Here is a 20,714-nt window from a genome sequence, read left to right on the forward strand (position 1 = left end):
AAGACTAGCTGCAGATCTATGGGAATTCAGCTTGGGAATTTTACCTGGTCATAGGGGACTGTTTTTTTAGGTCTATAGAAGAAACAGCATTGAAGCCATTATCAGTCACCAGCAGCTTCGTTGGACTGGTCACGTGGTCTAGATGTCTGATTAGCATCTCCCAAAACAGATGCTGTTTTCTGAGATGGGGGAAGGACAGAGGAGCATTGGTGGCCAGAGGAAGTGATATAAGGACACGCTGAAGGCACACATGAAGTGCGGCATCCGTGTCAACCCTTGGGAGACCCTTGCCCAGGACTGTCCCCAGTGGAGAGTGTTAATCCGTCAGGGAGTGGCACAATTTGAGAGGTTCCACCACACTGCAGATGAGGAGAGGCGGAGAAGGAGAAAAGAGCAGCAAAAATTGCCCTGGGCCCCTCCAACAGCTACCAACACCTGCCCCTTCTGTGCTAAGAACTGTGGCTTCAGAATTGGGCTGATCAGCCACCAATGGACTCACAAACAGGAGGGTGACAAGCAGACTCCCTGCTTGCTGTTGAGTGCTTTAAAGACATCGGGTGTTGTAGTGTTATCCAGAAAGCAGAGTGGCGGACCAAAAATCACTGCAGCAGAATTTAAATCATTCCAAACAAAATATGATTTTGAGCGTGTTCCCAGTAGCTCACATTGCTACAAGTGAATGGAGAGGCGAAGAGAGCTGCAAAGACCAAGGAAGACCTACATTAGGACGATCTGTTCCTTGCTCTTCTGAGTTGCAGCTCAACACCAACAGCAGCAGTCCAATATATCTTCTGATGGGAACACAATTCAGAACTACTGTTCCAACTTTGGAAAAGAATCTATCGCTAACGTGGACAGATATGAAGAGAGTCACCAACTTAGATAAATGCACGAAAGAGCCTATGAACACTTTGACAATGGACAGCACTCAGAAAACAGACCCATCTAGAACCTGATGATTGCTCATATCAGCTAGGATGGAGAGAAAGGATGGCCACTCTAGTTGAAACAAAGCAGAATCCAGAGACCAAGGCTGACAGTGGAGAGGTCACAGAAACCATCAGCATCTTCAGTTTATTCCTTAGAAAGAACCACCAGAGCAAATTCTACCAGTGATGGATGCAGAACAAAATGGTGGTGATTCAGAGATTCCAAAATGGATATTAAACATCTCATAGAGCTGGAAGGGACCTCAGGAGGTCATCAAGTCCAGTCCTCTTGGCAGGACCAAATATCGTCCCCCTTTTTTAAAAAACAAAAAATCTGTTTGCCCCAAATCCTTAAATGGCTCCCTGAAGGATTAACTCACAACCTTGGGTTTAGCAGGCCGATGCTCAAACCACTAAGCTATCCCTCCGAGACATCCAGGTGACCACCTTGCCACCTGAATGTATACCTATGAGTCATATAGACAGGATGATATGTACTAAACTTCAAAGGTAGTGAGATAGTGCATATTTTGTAATAAATTGTAGGAATGTAGAAGACGTAAAGGAACGCCTAGCTGTATTACACAGTTCAGCCACTAGGTGGCGAGGTGTGGGAAAGCCGTCACTTAGGAGCAACCTTACCCCTAATTTGTGTAGGATACCAAGCTGGTAGGGGTTGCAAGCGCTTTGGTGGAAAAGGGTGACTTTTCATTATGATCTGGACAAACTGGAGAAACAGTCTGAGTTAAATAGGATGAAATTCAATATGGACAAGTGCGAAGTACCCCAAAGAAGGAACAATCAGTTGCTCACATACAGAACGGGAAGCGAGTGTCTAGGACGGAGTATGGCAGAAAGGGATCTAGGGGTCACAGTGGATCACAAGCTAACTATGACTCAGCTGTGACACTGTTACAAAAAAAAAGAAGGAAAGCAGACATCATTCTGGGCTGCATTAACAGGAGTGTTGTGAGCAAGACACGAGAAGTCATTCTTCTGCTCTACTCTACACTGATAAGGCCTCAGCTAGAGCATTGTGTCCGGTTCTGGGCACCACATTTCAGGAGAGATGTGGACAAGCTGGAGACGGTCCAGAGAAGAGCAGCAAAAATGATTAGAGAGATGACCTATGAGGGATGACTGATAGAACTTGGTTTGTTTAGTCTGGAATAGAGAAGGCTCAGGGAAGACATGATATCAGCTTTCAAGTACCTAAAATGTCATGTGAAGGAAGAGGGAGAAAAAATTCCCCTTAGCCTCTGAGGCTATGACAAGAAGCAATGGACTTAAACTGCAGCAAGGGAGGTTTAGGTTGGACAGGAGGAAAAAACTTCTAAAATGTTAGGGTGGCTAAACACTGGAATAAATTACCTAGGGAGGTTGTGGAATCTCTCCTGTTGGAGAGATTTAAGGGGAGGTTATACAAACAGCTACCAGGGACGGACTGGATGGTGCTTGGTCCTTCCGTGAGTACAGGTGCCTGGACTTGATGACCTCTTGAGGCTCCTTCCACTCCTGTGATCCTATACCAACCTGGCAGTGCGTTAAGCATGTTATGCTCTACGCATCTGGTGTGCATCTTGTTCAGAAGTAAGCTCTGTGGCCAGTCTGTATCTGATACAGAAGCCTGACTGGCTAGTATCTACCATGTCCAAAAAGTACATGGCGTATTCTTTCATTTAGGTCATAAGCATCCTCTCTTTGCCATAGCTTTCCCTTGTTTTTGCAGTTGCATTGTGAATACATTTTTGCTTCATAGCAAGTATTCAAATTTTTGCAGCTGCTAACAGGGAGCTGTCCTCATTAGAAAAACAACACAAAACTCTTGGTACACTTGTGGGGTGCCGGGGGAGTCTTGAAGGAGCATCGAAATGTGCTGTGATAGAGATCAAGCAGAAAAGATTTCCAAGGGTTCTGGTCGTGATGATAATGCTCCACCTTTGCCCATCCAACAACTTTATCACTGGGCAAACAGCAGGTCCAAGCCCATTGTTCTCAGGTATTGTAATAGAGTGACAGCTAATAGGGACAGCTGGCTGTCTATTGCAGTGCCCCCTTTACATTCATGTAACCCCTTCTGCCTCCCCACCCCAAAGCAATCTGTGGACTTGGATGAGCTCATCCTCACAACTCATGTTTATTCCCATATTCCAGGAAGAGAAACAGAGGCATGGCAAGATGAATTAACCCAGTGCCTCCCAATGGGGAATCCGGGATTCCCAGCTCTCAGTCTCACCCTTACTATAACCACTGGTCCAACTTGAGAGGCGGGGAGGGGGTGAATATCTATTATTGGGCAGTTTTTAAAACCAAACTGGGCCCCAGGGTAATTTTCAACCCCCGCCCTCCGCCCAACATCGGCAGGCCTGGGGCCAGGGAGAAGCCTGGCTGCATTCTGTTCTGGCATGTTTGACCTCAAATAGCATTTGAGTGATGAAGGGCTTATTCACCTGCTTTGGTCAGCTGACGGGAAACGGAAAAGATCAGGACTGTTTCTTTTTGGGCAAGGCAGATAAAGAGAGGCCACATCAGGGGGAATCTGGAGTAGGAGCAGAAAGATTATTTTATCCCTGTATTCGCAATGGTCAGGTTGTACAGTGCTGGTGCTCACAGTTCAGGAAGGGTGTTGACAGACAGCAGAGAGTTCAGGGAAGAGCCACAAGGACAGTTCAAAGGATTAGTTTTATAATGATAGACTCAAGGAGCTCAAGTTATTTGGCTTGATAAAAGAGAAGATGAAGGTGTTTTTGATCACAGTCTATAGGGGAAGAGATGTTTGAGAACAGATCTTTAAGATAGCAGAGAAAGGCACAATGCTATCCCATCGCTAGAAGCTGTAGTTAGACAAATTCAGGCTGGAAATACAGTGTAAATCCTTTAATGGTGTGGGCAATTAGCCATTGGGAGACTAGACCAAAGATGTTGATCGATTCTCCATCTCTGGCAATTTTTCAGCCAAGATTAGAGGTTTTTCTAAGGATCCTCTGTAGGAATTGCTTGGAGGAAGGTCTTTAGCCTGTGTTATGCAGGAGATCAGACTAAATGAACACAATGAACCTTTCTGACCTTTGAATCTACACTGATTAGTTGCCGCCCTACGAGGTAAATTATGCTGTCCTACATAGCCTTTAACAAGACAGCCAACAAAACTGAATGGCAACAAATTAAGGACAGGTAAAAATACACAGCCTTCTACGATTAACCTTTGGAACTCATTGCCAGAAGATAGCATGAAAAATTCAAACCCTGGTTAAACATTCTCCTGGGTCTACAGTCCTGTTAGATGGGATACACAAGATAAACTCTCACGCTTCTGGACATAAGCAAGGCAGTAAGTGTCAGGGAGTAAAAATTTGTGTGCGTCGGGATTATTTGTGATTGCTCACTATGGGGGTTCGGGTACCTTCCTTGGGAGTACCTTGTGCTAGCCATTGGCAGAGGTGGGGTATTAGACTGGAGGGACCTTGGGTCTGAACTCATGTGGCAACTGCTATGGACCTAGCTATCCTATTTTAGGCACTGATAACACAAATTCTCTCCTCATTATTGGTGGGAGGATTGGGCCTGGGAGGGTGGTTTATTCTGCAGGTTAAAAGACTTCTGAGATTCCTTCAGAGTCTGGGATCCTTTAATCGCCATCTCTGGAAGCCAGTACACCAAGGCTCTTCTTGCTTTTTAATCCGCCCGTGTATAGCAACACTCACATCGCACTGCTAGTCTAATGAGCTCTGTCACTCAGGGTTCTGGTCATAATCTAGTAGAGTCGGGGGTCATTGTAGATATCAGATGTGGCCTCTGATCCTGAAAAGGTCATGTAGGGATTGAGTTCCTCCTGTGCCACTCCCAAATGAGAAAACAGCCATCTCTGGAATTATTTGTATTCCGGTGCCTCCTAGGATTATGTCTACACTGTGCTACCTTGTCCCTGCGGTGTTCCCTGTAAGCTGAGCACTTGGACAGCCACCCAGAAGAGATTTGAATGCCCACAGAGTGCCCATAGCCTGTGTTTTGATTGGTGGTGCACGTCCGCACAGATCTCAGTGCACAGAACAAATTTGATTCTGCAAATGGATGGAAAAAATAGAGGGAACACTGCTGGCCTGTATTAGCTGACTTGAGCTCAGTCATGCGGGGAGTGTAGACACTGTATCATAGGAAGACAATGGGAGCATCATAAGGACCTGCTGATGGATAATTTAAAAATGTGCCATATTGACATTGACACATGCCCAGGATTGCCCAGATGCGAAGAACTACGCCATGGTCCCCTGCATTTTGAACTTGCCCACTGACAAGCTGAGGAGAACAAGAGTCGCAGGAGGAAAGAGAGACCGGCTTCCTGTCATGGTCAACAGCCTCCTGCCATACCTGGAAACATCTGTGCTCACTATAATACAATGTGTGGCTCAAGGACAGGCCTGGTCAACTACCTGAGGATCCACGACTCCCATGGAAGATGATCACACTTGGCAATGAGTGATCTCCGTCATCAGACGTACTTCCAAATTCCTCATTAAGATCTGAACCTCATTGTGCTATGCATTGTACAAGCACATCGTGATAAGGTGATAGGGAACAGCCAGCATGGATTTGTAAAGAACAAATCATGTCAAACTAATCTGATAGCTCTCTTTGATAGGATAACAAGCCTTGTGGATAGGGGAGAAATGGTAGATGTGGTATACCTAGACTTTAGTAAAGCATTTGGTACAGTCTCGCAAGACATTCTTATCAAAAAAACAAGGCAAACACAATTTAGATGAGGCTACTATAAGGTGGGTGCGTAACTGGCTGGATAACCGTATCCAGAGAGTAGTTCTTAATGGTTCTCAATCCTGCTGGAAAAGAATATCAAGTGGGGTTCCGCAGGGGTCTGTGTTAGGACCGGTTCTGTTCAATATCTTCATCAATAATTTAGATATTGGCATAGAAAGTACGCTTATTAAGTTTGCAGATGATACCAGGCTGGGAGGGGCTGTAACTGCTTTGGAGGATAGGGGCATAATTCAAAATGATCTGGATAAATGGGAGAAATGGTCTGAGGTAAACCGGATGAAGTTTAATAAGGACAAATGCAAAGTGCTCCACTTAGGAAGGAACAATCAGTTTCATACATACAGAATGGGGAGAGACTGTCTAGGAATGACTACAGCAGAAAGGGATCTAGGGGTTCTAGTGGACCGCAAGCTAAATATGAGTCAACAGCGTGATGCTGTTACAAAAAAAGCAAACATGATTCTGGGATGCATTAACAGGTGTGTTGTGAACAAGACACGAGAAGTCATTCTTCCGCTCTACTCTGCGCTGGTTAGTCCTCAGCTGGAGTATTGTGTCGAGTTCTGGGCGCCACAGTTCAAGAAAGATGTGGAGAAATTAGAGAGGGTCCAGAAAAGAGCGACAAGAATGATTAACAGGCTAGAGAATGCGACCTATGAAGAAAGGCTGAAAGAATGGGGCTTGTTTAGTTTGGAAAAGAGAAGATTGAGGGGAGACATGATAGTGGTTTTCAGGTATCTAAAAGGGTGTCGTAAGGAGGAGGGAGAAAACTTGTTCTTCTTGGCCTCTGAGGATAGAAAAAGAGGCAATGGACTTAAACTGCAGCAAGGGAGGTTTAGGTTGAACATTAGGAAAAAGTTCCTAACTGTCAGGGCGGTCAAACAGTGGAATAAATTGCCAAGGGAGGTTGTGGAATGTCCATCGCTGGAGATATTTAAGAACAGGTTAGATAGATGTCTATCAGGAATGGTTTATACAGTACTTGGTCTTGCCATTGGGGCAGGAGGCTGGACTCGATGGCCTCTCAAGGTCCTTTCCAGTCCTGGTGTTCTATGATTCTATGATTCTATGAAACTGACCCTCCCCTGCAAAGAGACATGACAATTGATAGCTGAAGGAAAGCATTATTATCCTCATTGAACAGGTGGGGACAACGGTCGAGTGGGAAATTAGAGATTGACTTGTGATTTCCTGAGCCCCATGCCCGGGCCTTCACTTTGGAACCTGCTTCTCTTTCAGGATTATAGTCACTGCTTTCAACAAGCAAGTCTACCTCTGGAACTGTGGTAAGTTTGTCCTTCAAATAAGCATCTCTGACTCTGAGACAGTGTTTGTTCTCTTTGTGTTAGTCTACCAGCATTTTTTTGCATGTTAATTCTTCTAGCTGGAGGCCACGATCAGATTTCAGCTTTGTTGTCTGCCTGCAAAGAGACAAAGCTCCGAGTTCCCTCACACTAAAGTGGGTCAGAAAAAAATGATTTTTGAAGAAGGTCTGTGGGTCTTCAGACCTAGTGCAGCCTTGCTGGTGATCATGCGGGCACTGGTCACATTCAGGGTAGGAGCACTTTGTAACTGAACACTTCCCAAACTTGAATGTGCAAAATGCCACTTTGTGAAGTGTTACTTTCATTTTACATGCAGATAGGAGAGCAGAAGTGACTCTCCAAGAGGTTGGGGTAAAGCCTGGATTTGAACCTAGATCTCCTAAGTGAGCATTACAGCAACTAGCCAAACTACCCCAGCCTTCCTTTGCTTTAGGGCTGTGCTGCAGGGAAGCCATGAAAGCTGAGCAGAATGTCCCCGTGAAACCAAGCACAACCTATTACATGGTTTGGTGGGATTCTGGGGCTATGTATACTTACCAAAGTTATTTTGGAATAACAACTCTATTCTGAAATAACTTGGTGACCATCTACACTACGCACATGCTATTTCTTAGTAAATGCAAAATAGTGGGTGCATTATTCTGAATTTCACAAACCCCCATTGCAGGAGGAATAATGCCTCTTTTGAAATAGCTATTTCAAAACAGGTGCTGTCATGACACGGAACAACTCTGTTTTGAAATAAGGCATAGCCCTATCCAATGGAATTATTTCAAAATAGGCACTGTACAGATGGGTGTTATTTCAAAATGAATTCTTAGCAATGCCTACACCTTTTGGAAGGGGCATGGTAATGAGTGGGTTCGAAAGATGCTAATTAGGAGCTGCCATGAATATGCAGTGCCTCATTAGCATAATGGTGGCTGCACGTGATTCAAAACAACTCCAAGATGAATTGGGAATAAGGGAATTTTGAAGTCCAGGGTTAATTTCAAAGCACCTGTGTCTACATGGCCTGTTTGTGTTTTGAAAGCTGCATTTTGAAGTGTGACTTGCTGTTATTATGCTAATGAGGTGCTGAATATTCATATCAGTGCGTCATTAAACAGTTCCGATCCATGTCATTTACATGCCCCTTTCGAAAAGGAGATGCCTGTGTAGACATGGCCTGTCTTAACAGCATCACTTTCAAAATAGTTATTTTGAAATAGGCACTATTCTTCGGCTATGTCTACGCTAGCCCTCCCTTTGAAAGGGGGATGCTAATAAGACACTTTGGGATATGCTAATAAGGCACTGCAATGAATATGCAGCGCGTCATTAGCACAATGGGGGCTGCGGCACTTCGAAAGTGCCGCTTTCGATCAGCTTGTCTACACGGGGTCTTTTTCAAAAGAACCCTGCATACATTCAAATCCCTTTATTCCAAGGGGATTTCAACCTGTGTGGAGTCCTGCATGTTCATTGCAGCACCTCATTAGCATAACCCAAAGTGTCTCATTAGCACCCCTTTCGAAAGGGGTGTGCTAGTGTAGACACAGCCTTTGTGAAATGAAGTTTACCTATTTCAAAATAAGATTGCCACTATTTTGAATTTATTTTGAAATAATGGTTGCGTGATGTAGGCGCTAGGTTAGTTATTTTGAAACAACTTTGCTGTGTCGACCCCCCCTAAAAGATTAGCCTTTATATCGTGTGGCAGTGAGTTTCTCAGGAAAATTCTGTGGTTCTCCCCCTAGTGTTAAGCACGCTGCCCTTCAGTTTCATGGGCTGGACAACCTCTTGTTAAGGGCTCTGTAAGAGCACAATTCACATTCCCAGAAACCATGAGTACAAGAGCAGGTCTGCTGAGGTTAGTGCAAACCTGGGTCACGTTTCTGAGCAATCCCTGGTCTGACTTGCTGGGTATGGTGGTGAGACAGGGAACGCTGAGTTCAGAATGCAGGCTTGAGTCAGCTCCTGAAGAGAGCACTCCACAAAGTGGAAGCCATGTGCCAAGATTTCCAAAAGTGAGGAGGGATGTTTGGCTGCCTCAGTTATTAGGCTCCTGGCTCGAGGAGCTCAGAATCCACAGTTCTCGTTACTTTTGGAGGCCCCTTGCCCCAATCATGTGGCGAAACTGATCTTTTTTTACACCAGGCTTTGTTAGCTGTTTCCAACACCACCAAACCCCAGTCCTCCCAAGCAGCATCCCAGGTAGAATCATAGAATACCAGACCTCAAGAGGTCATCAATCCCAGCTCCCTACACTCATGGCAGTACCAAGCACCCTCTACACCAGTGGTGGGCAAACTGCAGCCCATGGGCCTCAGGTGGCCTGCAGATCCCCAGCTGTCCCCCTTCCCCAGGCATCTCTTGTGGACTGGGGAACCTGGGCCCTGCACTTCCTAACTCTCCACCTCCCTCCCAGCACTTTTTTGTGCTCCATTCCCTGCTCCTTCCCCGCCCCCCCCTCCCCAAACTGGATCACTGCAAATCAGCTGTTTGTGGCACTCCAGCTCTGGGAGGGAGGAGCAGGTAAGAGCAGGGCTCCTGTGCAAGAAAGGAGTGGGGGTAGGGGGCAAACGGGGACACATGTGGAACCCCAGTCGGCTGCAGGCTGCTGCAACCCACTGGGGTGAAGTAGGGCCACTTATGGGGCCCACCTGCTATTCCTCGTTGCCCATCCCTGATCTAGAGCACCCCTGACAGATGTTCATCTAACCTGCTCTTACAAATCCCCAGTGTATTCTCCCCTTTGGCAGCACACTTTCAGATTCATATTCCTCTTACAACAGCCATGCAGGAAGGACACACTTCTCCCATGGGTCCATGACTTTGTTTAACAGGCCCCCAGGAACTCTCTGCCCACTGAGACAGGCCATTTCTGCAGCTGGCGAAGGAAACCCTGTTTTAAAGCATGCTGAAGAGTGCCGCATTCCCTCTCTTACAGAAGTGATCTTTTTCAGCAGCAAGGCCAGTTAAGCTGCAAGCTTGGGATTTTAAGGAGCTGTGATCAAATCTCTCTCCTGCCATAGGCACTCTGCATGACCTTAGGCATGGTGTTTCATCTCAGCATCTCTGGCCTCCAGGCTTAGCATAGGGATAAGAAACCTTCCCTACCACCCCCATGTCTTGTGAGGATGATTATGCAAAAGATTGCCTGGTGCTCAAATACTAGGGTATCGGGGGTAGAGGGGATATGAGTACCAAACCATAGAAGGGACTGGGAAGGGAAGGGGCACAACACTGGGTCTGTGATTGACACCTGCCTCCCCTCATCTCATGCACACCATCAGAAATCTCTTACAGGGTTACTGGCTGTATCGCCATTGGGCTTTCGAAGATGAGTCAACTTGTTCATCAATGATCTAGAAAATGAGGTAAGCAGTGAGGTGGCAAAGTTTGCAGATGACACCAAGTTGTTCAGGACAGTCAAAACCAAAAGGGATTGTGAAGAACTACAAAAAGATCTCAGCAAACTGAGTGATTGGGCAGCAAAATGGCAAATGAAGTTTAATGTGGGTAAGTGTAAGGTAATGCATTTTGGAAAAAATAACCCAAATTACACGTACTACATGATGGGGTCAAATTTAGCTATGACAGATCAGGAAAGGGATCTTGGAGTTATAGTGGATAGTTCTCTGAAGACATCCACGCAGTGTGCAGCGGCAGTTAGTAAGGCAAATAGGATGTTAGGAATTATTAAAAAAGGGATCGATAATAAGACAAAAGATATCATACTTCCCCTACATAAAACTACGGTATGCCCACATCTTGAGTACTGCGTGCAGATGTGGTCTCCTCACCTCAAAAAAGATATGTTGGCATTAGAAAAGGTTCAGAAAAGGGCGACTAAGATGATTAGGGGCTTGGAACGGGTCCCATATGGGGAGAGGCTAGAGAGACTGGGACTTTTCAGTTTGGAAAAAAGGCGATTGAGGGGCGATATGATAGAGGTATATAAAATCATGAATGGTGTGGTGAAAGTGAATATAGAAAAATTATTTACCTTTTCCCATAATACAAGAACTAGGGGACACCAAATGAAATTGATGGGTAGTAGGTTCAAAACTAATAAAAGGAAATTTTTCTTCACACAGCGCACAGTCAACCTGTGGAACTCCTTGCCCGAGGAGGCTGTGAAGGCCAGGACTCTATGGCTACGTCTACACGTGCAGCCAACATCGAAATAGCTTATTTCGATGTTGCGACATCGAAATAGTCTATTTCGATGAATAACGTCTACACGTCCTCCAGGGCCGGCAACGTCGATGTTCAACTTCGACGTTGCTCAGCCCAACATCGAAATAGGCGCAGCGAGGGAACGTCTACACATCAAAGTAGCACACATCGAAATAGGGATGCCAGGCACAGCTGCAGACAGGGTCACAGGGCGGACTCAACAGCAAGCCGCTCCCTTAAAGGGCCCCTCCCAGACACAGTTGCACTAAACAACACAAGATACACAGAGCTGACAACTGGTTGCAGACCCTGTGCCTGCAGCATAGATCCCCAGCTGCCGCAGAAGCAGCCAGAAGCCCTGGGCTAAGGGCTGCTGCCCACGGTGACCATAGAGCCCCGCAGGGGCTGGAGAGAGAGCATCTCTCAACCCCCCAGCTGATGGCCGCCATGGAGGACCCAGCAATTTCGACGTTGCGGGACGCGGATCGTCTACACGGTCCCTACTTCGACGTTGAACGTCGAAGTAGGACGCTATTCCTATCTCCTCATGAGGTTAGCGACTTCGACGTCTCGCCGCCTAACGTCGAAGTTAACTTCGAAATAGCGCCCGACGCGTGTAGACGCAACGGGCGCTATTTCGAAGTTGGTGCCGCTACTTCGAAGTAGCGTGCACGTGTAGACACAGCTTACTAGGGTTTAAAAAAGAGCTTGATAAATTTTTGCAGGTTAGGTCCATAAATGGCTATTAGCCAGGGATAAAGTATGGTGCCCTAGCCTTCAGAACAAGGGCAGGAGATGGATGGCAGGAGATAAATCACTTGATCATTGTCTTCTGTTCTCCTTCTCTGGGGCACCTGGCATTGGCCACCGTCGGCAGACGGGATGCTGGGCTGGATGGACCTTTGGTCTGACCCAGTATGGCCATTCTTATGTTCTTATGTTCTTATGAGTCCCTGCTCCAAAGGGTTCACATTTTAAACAGACGGGCTCAGATGGTGTGCAGAGGCTCTAAGAAGTGACCCACGGTGAACTCGAGGGCAGGCTGCACAACCCAGTGAGCTGAGCTCTCCTGACCTCCCGTTCAGTGCCCTAATAACAGGACAGCATGACGTCCTGTCAGCCTCAACTTTGCTAAGGATTTTTACCTGGACAGTCCCTTATTTGAGCTGCCTCACAGGCATCCTGATTTTTAAGAACATGGGCAAACTGTCCTGTATTTCCAGGGGTCCTGTTCCCTCAAACCCCATGCCTCGGGGCAGCAACCGATGATACGGGGGAACCCCACTATGGGGCAGCTGCCCCGTTCCCCAGCACGCCAGGCCTAGCACTAAGATCTCCCCCAGGGGGCTGGTGCCTCATTCCCTGGTGTGAAAACCTCTGCTGCTGGGGAGCCCTTCTGAAGGGCAACTGCCAGGTCCCCTGTGCCTCATGGTGGCAGTGCCCACTGCTCGGAAGCTATGGCTATGTGCCCCAGTGCCCCATGCCTTGGGCTGGAAGCCCCTCCTACCAGAGAGCCCTGCCTCAGAGCTGCTGCCCCATTCTCTGGCAACCCCCACCAGGAGGCTGGGAAGCCTCCATCCCTGGCACCCCACTGTGGGGCAGCAGCCCCCATTGCCAGGAAGCCCTAACCTGGGACAGCAGCCCCTCATCCCCTGAGACCAGATGTCCCGTATGTGGCATGGGGCAATGTGGTCACCCTAGCTAATGAAAATGCTGCATTGAACACATCCTCGCTGGCCCATGGCAAACTCTGAGTTGGTGGGCCCCTTTGGATTCAGACCTGTTTGGTGACGTGTGAAAACAACAAGGTTTCCTCTCACCACAAGCGTCTCGGACATCCAGGCTCACTCTGGGCCAGGGAGAGAGTTGAGATTAGTTCCCTGAGCAGACCGCGGTCAGCCATGCCTGCGGGCAGACTGAGAAACACAAGCCATGGCAGAGAGCAATCTCTGGAGCAGGTGTCTGGATTCCTCCAAGCTGTCTGTCTGTCTGTCTGTCTCTCTCACTCCACCCCCCCAGTGTGATTCACCCTAGCCCAGTGGCCTCCAAACCTATTTCCAAAGGCATCGGGGTCAACAGTGGACACTTTAATAATTTCCCTTACAAAACCCTATGCCGAATCCCAGTTTTGCCTGCCCCTTCAATGTGAGGTGTGTCCCTCCTTGCTATGAGCTGCCTCAGGTTTTGCCTTGCTAGCCAGGTGGGCTAAATCTCGCTGTGTGCCCTGTTTCCCCCAGCCCCGGCCCTGGGGAGGGAGTTTGTGCCAAGGTACCCAACTTGCCACAGGAGGTGCCCCATCCTGGCCATTGTGGGGATTAGCTCCCTTCCGACGGCTGCGCTCTGCCTCTTTCTCCCTCTGCGGCCCCTCTCTCACTGCAGGAACGTCCACCTGTGCTTTGCACCTCAGCCATGGGCCAGGTCCCTGTGTGGTTTTCCCTTCCATGGTTGTGTCCCCAAGGCCCTGCTCACCAGCTGTCACAGGCAGTGCTCAGGGGGATGCAGGCCCACCCTCTGCTTCAGGTTCTGGGCCAGGGAACTTCAGACAGTAGCCAAAATGTGGGTCTCTCCTGCACCGCACAGATTTTCTCCCCACAGCTTCTTCTTGTCCCTCCCAACAGCTCCAGGCTCACAAGACCCTCACCTCCCTCCTCCCAGGGAATCACCAGGCTGGGGGTGGGGGGTGGGAGTGGGGCTATTTGTCTACCCCCTTCGCTCCCTTTCTCCCAGGGCATGGCTGCAGACCGCCTTCCTGCCACCTGCTCTGCTGCCAAGCTCCTGTCATTCTATAAGCCCCACTTGCTCCTAAACAGGTCAGCTCCCCCTCAGAAGGGCTTTCCTCCCAGGCCCAGTTCTCCCAGACTGCAGCCTCATTGGCTGACTGGGGCTCTTGCAGGGCCCGTATGGCCAGCTCATGGCTGATAATTCAAACACCTCAGGCCATAGCTTAGGGTGCTCCCACTGGGCATCCATTCCCTCCCGTCCCCATCCCCAAAACAAAGGTACAACAGGGCTGAGTACAGAGCAGGCCTTTAGACTACACTATATACCCCACCCCTGTGTGATGTAATTATCCAAAACTAAGAAGAAGGTGCCTCTGCTCAGTAGCAATTCAGACAATCACAGACGGTTTATGAGGGAGGCATTGTGATGCCCCTCATTCCAGATTCGCTAAAGATGGCCTGTCCAGAGACAACCGCCTCGATTTCCTGTTGCCTCCCATGGCGTTGCTGAACTAGAGGGACCTTTAGAACTACCTGGGCCCAGAAAATGTAATGATTTGCCTAAAACACCGGTAGGATTCCAGCAAACAAAAAGACCTAGAAACTGAACCCAGCTGCCCTGACAGTCAGTCTGTTGTTTAAATCAGGGGTGAGGAAAGTGGTAGGAGGGCAGGCCCCTTGGAGGGGCATGACATTTCATAAGGGGGGTGCACCACAACCTGCTGCTGGGTCTCAGGCTCGTCCATGTAATTAAAATGTTGAAATAAGTTACTTTGTTTGTACACATATTCAGATTTATATACCAATAAATGAAGTTTTTACATCTTACAACCTTATTTTCTTAGACGGCCTGAAAGATTTTTTTTTTTTTTTTTTTATGAACATTACTAAAATTTCCATCGGTTTGGATCGCATTAGATAGGTTGGGGGCAGGAGGCAGGGGGCGTGGGCAGCTAATTGCATGGATTAAAAGTGAGGCCTGATCTGAAAACGTTGTTCTCTTCTGGTTTAAACCATGAGATCATCTTCTCTCTCACCCCTGTACGGCTCAACCATCTTCAGTTTATTCCCTACTGACACCATACAACCAGTGATTCCTGTAAGATGAGCACTTGGGCACCTGCTTAAGAGAGAATCAGATGCTGCCCAGCTGATTAGCAGAATGCCCACATCTGGCAGTGTGTTTCTAATGCCAGTGCATAGCCGTATGACTTGGCGCACATAAAATTTATTCTGCCCATGGATGGAAAAAAATAGAGGGACCCTTGCCTACAATTATTAAAGGACTTCCATAGGTGACAATACATAGGGGAGGAAGTGCATTGGTGTGCAAGAACGGCTGCCCAAATGAGTCATCGAGGCAAGGAGCTGATGATGATACTGACAGAGAGACTCAGACTGCAGACAGAAGAACAACTAGCAGATGAGCAAGGAGAGATGGAAGGAAATAGCGAGAAAGGCCTCAAACACCAACAGGCACTGAGCCCACGGCTGTTGCTGTTGATGAGGATGATAGGTGTGTATTGGGCTATAATTCAGCAGACAATTCTGATTAGGGACTAGCTCTAACTCATCCTCTCCTTACTTCGTCACCCTCACTGGGCCAATTGAAGTGAAAATATTTTGATTCGTCTGCTGCTAATGCCCCCAGTTATAGGTCTGAATACACGCAATAAGTGGATCCACTGAGGAAGGTGGGAATCTTGCTGTCAGTTTTAGGGTTGAATTATTCTTCGATATAACCCACAATCTAATGTATATTTTGCTGACCCCTCTGCAACACACTGAGCAGATGTTTGCATATTGACTGCCTCCCATTTAGCACCCATCAGCCTCCAAGTGAGTTGTTCAATTTGTACCATCTAATCAGTGTGAGAAAGGGTGGTCTTTCAAAGGTGCTGGACCTCGGAGATTTGTCGTCAGGTACCAAATTTATATAGCAACTAGAATAGCGAAAGCAAGAGCGAGTTTGAAGGCGATGGATGAGATCTGGAAAAGCAAAGCGATTAGCTTAGGAACGAAGCTGAGTGTCTTGAAAAAGTCTGTATTCAGCAGCATGTTGTACGGATGTGAGACATGGGTGATAACGAAAGATTCGAAAAGAAGAATATTGGCATTCGAAAGGAGTTATAGAAAGATCCTGAGAATAGGATGGATGCGGAAGGTCACCAATGAAGAATTATATAGAAAGATACAGCTGAAAGAGAACCTGCTGCAGAAATGGAAGCTACAACTATTTGGGAATATTTGCAGAATGAACAACGAACAAAAAGTCAAGACTGTGGTATTTGGAGAGGCAGACCCCACAGAGAATGGATAGATGATGTAGTAGATTGGTGTGGAGCTAGTCTACAGAAACCAAGCCACTCCACACTGGACAGAGTAAGATGGAAGGAAATAGTGACAGAGGCATCAGACACCAATGGGCGCTGAGCCCACGGTTACTGATGATGACCAAATTTATTACCGACTTCTTCAGGAAGGTTCAGCAATTCACTTGATCTCTGTGCTTCACATGGTCCCATCTGTAAAACAGGGATAATGCCACAGTCTCAGCAAAAAAGACAAAAGAAAACCATGCAGAGGAGGGGCCTTTTCTTGCACATGTCCGGCTTTTAGCAGAATGTAACTCTGGTTTTGGTTAGGGCCCCTATGCTCTAATCTTCTCCTCCAAGGGTGTTCCTGCAGCTTTGTTAGATCTTTCTGAAGTTCCACACCAGTCCCTCTAGAGTTAACGAATTAGATTACTTGTGCCTCATTGGCAAACTCAGCCACATAATTAACTTCCTTCCCTGACTTCTAATCTCTAGTCCAGTTATCATGTATTTGAGTGTATACAGAACCTCAAAGGAGTCTGAGATGCATCAGGAAGTTAGCAAGCATGTTTGAAGAATTCCATGCATTACCCTTTCCTGCCCTCACTTATTGGAAACTCTGGTCTGGGAATTTTGCCCAGTGAGATTTTTCTCAAGAGATTTCTAGTACTTTGCCAAGAGTACTTTGACAACTTCTCTTCCAGCGTGATGGTACTTTGGGTCCTGCTGAAACCACATCATAGAGGCAAGGTCATGAAAAAGTGAACTATAGGCTTAAGTGTGACTGGAAGTTTCAGGAAGATTATTTTATCCCTGATGATTAGCTCCTCTGTAGTTTTCTTTTTAGAGCATAGTGCTAAACTAGAGTTTGTCTACACACTTTCTCAGAGAATGCAGCTGACTGCACCTTCCTCTGCTTTTAGAATAAACTCATTTTATTTCATTTTTGAACAGATGTAAAAGAAAAACAAAACCAAGATCTACTGCGAAGAGCAAAGGTGAAGGAGAACTGGAATGAATCAGACAAGTGCAATTCAACAAGGCAGTTTCAATGCACCAGATTTATTTATAAGGGAAAATAAATAACAACACACTGTATGCATTTCATTGTCTGCATTGGCCTCTCTTTTCTAGGTGCTTATATAATGCCCCCCATCTTTACTGCTGAAGAATCTGGAGCACCTTTCAAGTATTTGTAGATGACATTCCTGTGAGACAATATAGTATAGTACAGCTTTAACCTCTCTTGTCTGGCACCCTTGAGACCTGACTGGTGCCAGATTAAAGAATTTGCTGAACCATGAGAGGTCAATATTGTTTAGCAGAATTAACAACCCTTCCACTGCTTACTGGGCTCTTAGAAGACATTTGGGGTAAAATACAGCTAAATGACAGAACACTGAGAGCCAGGACTGGTGGCTGTAAACAAACTTTATAGGACAACAGAAAACTTGGCTACACCCTGATAAGTGCTTGTCTGGCTAACAAAAATCGTACTAGATTATGGATGTTGCCAAATGAGCGAGGTCTGGATTAGAGAGCTTCAACCTATACCCATTTTGCAGATGGGAATCTGCAAAAGAAGGGAAGCGATTTGGCTAAGCTGTGGATGACAAGACTGGACGGAACTCCATTTTCCCAGGAGAGATGACCTGAAGCTCAGGAAACTGAAGAGTCAGGGATACTGCCATTGCATTCAGTCCCAGTGAAGAGCACAAGAGGCAGATATATTTGGCTTATCCAAAGAGTGGGTTCACCTTGGCAATTTTTCTCCACCAGAATCTTGCTGGTCTATTTCAGCCTTAAACTTGCAAAGTGACCATTGGAATTTGAGAGGACGTAGAGAGCAACATTCAGACATTCAGCTGCCATGTTCATCTGCTGGAACTGAGCCCTGTGTCCCTCGCCGTGGTGACTGGTTATTGCCCCATGGCCCTGCCCCACCCTTCTCCTGATCTGCACATGCCCAACACTTCTCTCTCAGTGTCATCTGCAGATCTGAGTGACCAGTTCTTTGCCCCTTACAAATCTGAGAAGCATTATAGAAATGCAAAGTGTTATGAATACAGAGATCTCGGAGTCACTGTGGGTAGTTCTTTGAAAATATAAGAACGGTCATACTTGATCAGACCAAAGCTCCATCTATCTCAGTGTCCTGTCTTCCGACAGTGGCCAATGCCAGATGCCCCAGAGGGAGTGAACAGAATGGGTAATCAAGTGACTCCTCTCCTCTTATCCATTTCTAGCCTCTGACAAACAGAGGCTAGGGACACCATTCCTATCCATCCTGGCTAATAGCCATTGATGGATCTAACCTCCACGAATTTCTCAAGCTCTTTTTTGAACCCTATAAGGTCCTGATCTTCACAACATCCTCTGGCAAAGAGTTCCACAGGTTGACTGTGTGCTGTATGAAGAAAATCTTCCTTTTGTTGGTTTTAAACCTGCTACTTATTATTTTCATTGTGTGACCCCTCATTCTTATTTTATGGGATCAAGTAATTAACTTTTCTTTATTCACTTTCTCCATAGCTGTCATGATTTTATAGACTTCCATCCTATCCCCCCTTAGTCTCCTCTTGTCTAAGATGAACATCAATCCAATGTGCAGCCGCAGCCTAAAAAGCTAATGTAAAGCTGGGAATCATTAGGAAAGGGGTAGATAATAACATGGAAAATACTATTTTATTCTTATTACATTATTAACAGGAGTATCATAAGCAAGATACGAGAAGTAATTCTACTCTGCTCTGCATTGATTGGGCCTCAGCAGGAGTATTGTTTCCAGTTCATGGCACCACATTTCAGGAAATATATGGAGAAATTGGAGAAGGTCCAGAGAAAAGCAACAAAAATGATTAAAGGTCTAGAGAACATGAGCTAAGAGGAGAGACCGAAAGAACTGTATTTGTTTAATTTGGAAAAGAGAAGACTGAGAGGGGACATGATAGCAGCTTGCCAGTACCTAAAAGGCTGCTACAAACAGGAGGGAGAAAAATTATTCTCCTTAACCTGTTATGATAGGACAAGAAGCAATGGGCTGGAATTGCAGCAAGAGAGGTAGGAAACACCTCCTAACTCTCAGGGTAATTAAACACTGGAACAGGTTGCCTGAGGACGTGGTGGAATCTCCATCACTGGAGATATTTAAGAGCAGGTTAAGTACACATCTTTCAGGGATGGTTTAGATGGTGCCTGGTCCTTCTGTGAATGCACATGATTGGACTTAATGACCTCTCTAGGTCTCTTGGAGTTCTAGCATTCTATAATTCTACATTGCCATATATGAAATCAGGCCACTCCTGCATTTTGAACATTGTGTGCAGATGTTGTGGTTCCATATAAAACAAGAATTGTTATTGGAAAATGTGCATTAAAAGGAAAAAAAATGGGATATGGAATGACTGCCATATGAGGAGAGATTAGTAAGACTGGGACTTTTCCATTTGGACAATAGATGACGGATGGGGAGGACATGATGTGGATCTACAAAATCATGACTGGTGTGGAGAAAATAATTAAAGCAGTGTTATTTAATCCTCGTAACACAAGGACTGGGGCCACCAAATGCAATTAATACAACGCAGGTTTAAAACAAATAAAAGAAAGTATGTATTCACACAATCTACAATCACCCTGTGGAACTCCCTGCTAGAGGAGGTTGGGAAGGCCAAAACTATAATCAGGTTCAAAAAAGAGACAGATAAGTTCATGGAGAATAAGTCCACGGTGACTAGGAGCCAGGATGGGCAGGGATGGTGTCTCTAGCCTCTGTTTGCCAGAAGCTGGGAATGGCCAACAGGGAAGGGACCCCTTGATGATTCCCTGTTCTGTTCTTTCCCTCTGGAGCACCTGGCATTGGACACTTTTGGAAGACAGCACACTGAACTAGATGAACGATTGGTCTGACCCAGTATGGCCGTTCTTATGTTTTTATGTTCAGAGATACTTTCCATCACATCCCTTCAAGCAGAAGCCATTTAACAGTAGTTTTTAAAAAGCAGGCCACTTGCTGTTGTGCGAACTTCTACTTCCGCTACATCCTGCAGACACTGTCTGTTTTTGATTCCCCAAGAAGTCAAAAAAGGAAGATTCTGACTAAGATAAGGTAGAAACAGCCAGCTCCTGAGCCCCCGTGAGTGCTCTGGTAATGGCAGTGCTAAGGAACCACAGTGTACTACTGAGACAAACTGTTTGTGAAGCAGAAAGTTTGCCCGGAGTGTTCCATGAGCTGTCAGCAATTCTTTAACTGCACCTGGCCTGTAGATAGTCAAGCGAGTGGAACGAATCTATTTCCGTTGGGGTAAATCAGTCAGGGAATTGTTGAGCTGCTGACCCATGCATTGGCTCAGCTGCTGGAGGCATGTGCTGCATGTCTGTCAAGAGGGCAGAGTCCATGCTCAGGAGTGGGGCTGGGGAAGGAGGCCCAAGGTTGCGCTTGAGTGGCAGAGCACAGGAAGCAGGATTGCAGAACTGCAGAGTTGG

The 20,714-nt window shown here is 46.5% G+C and overlaps 1 long non-coding RNA gene across 1 annotated transcript; it reads left to right on the top strand.

Moving 5' to 3' along the window:
* The first annotated feature begins 6,869 nt into the window (after positions 1-6,869).
* LOC142008967 (uncharacterized) lies at positions 6,870-17,268 on the top strand. The gene is made up of 3 exons (XR_012644284.1): positions 6,870-6,991; positions 10,322-10,392; positions 17,184-17,268. It is a non-coding gene; the product is annotated as an uncharacterized LOC142008967 (long non-coding RNA).
* Positions 17,269-20,714: the final 3,446 nt, after the last annotated feature.

This window comes from Carettochelys insculpta, chromosome 2 (assembly GCF_033958435.1).
Source record: "Carettochelys insculpta isolate YL-2023 chromosome 2, ASM3395843v1, whole genome shotgun sequence".
Lineage (NCBI taxonomy): Eukaryota > Metazoa > Chordata > Testudines > Carettochelyidae > Carettochelys > Carettochelys insculpta.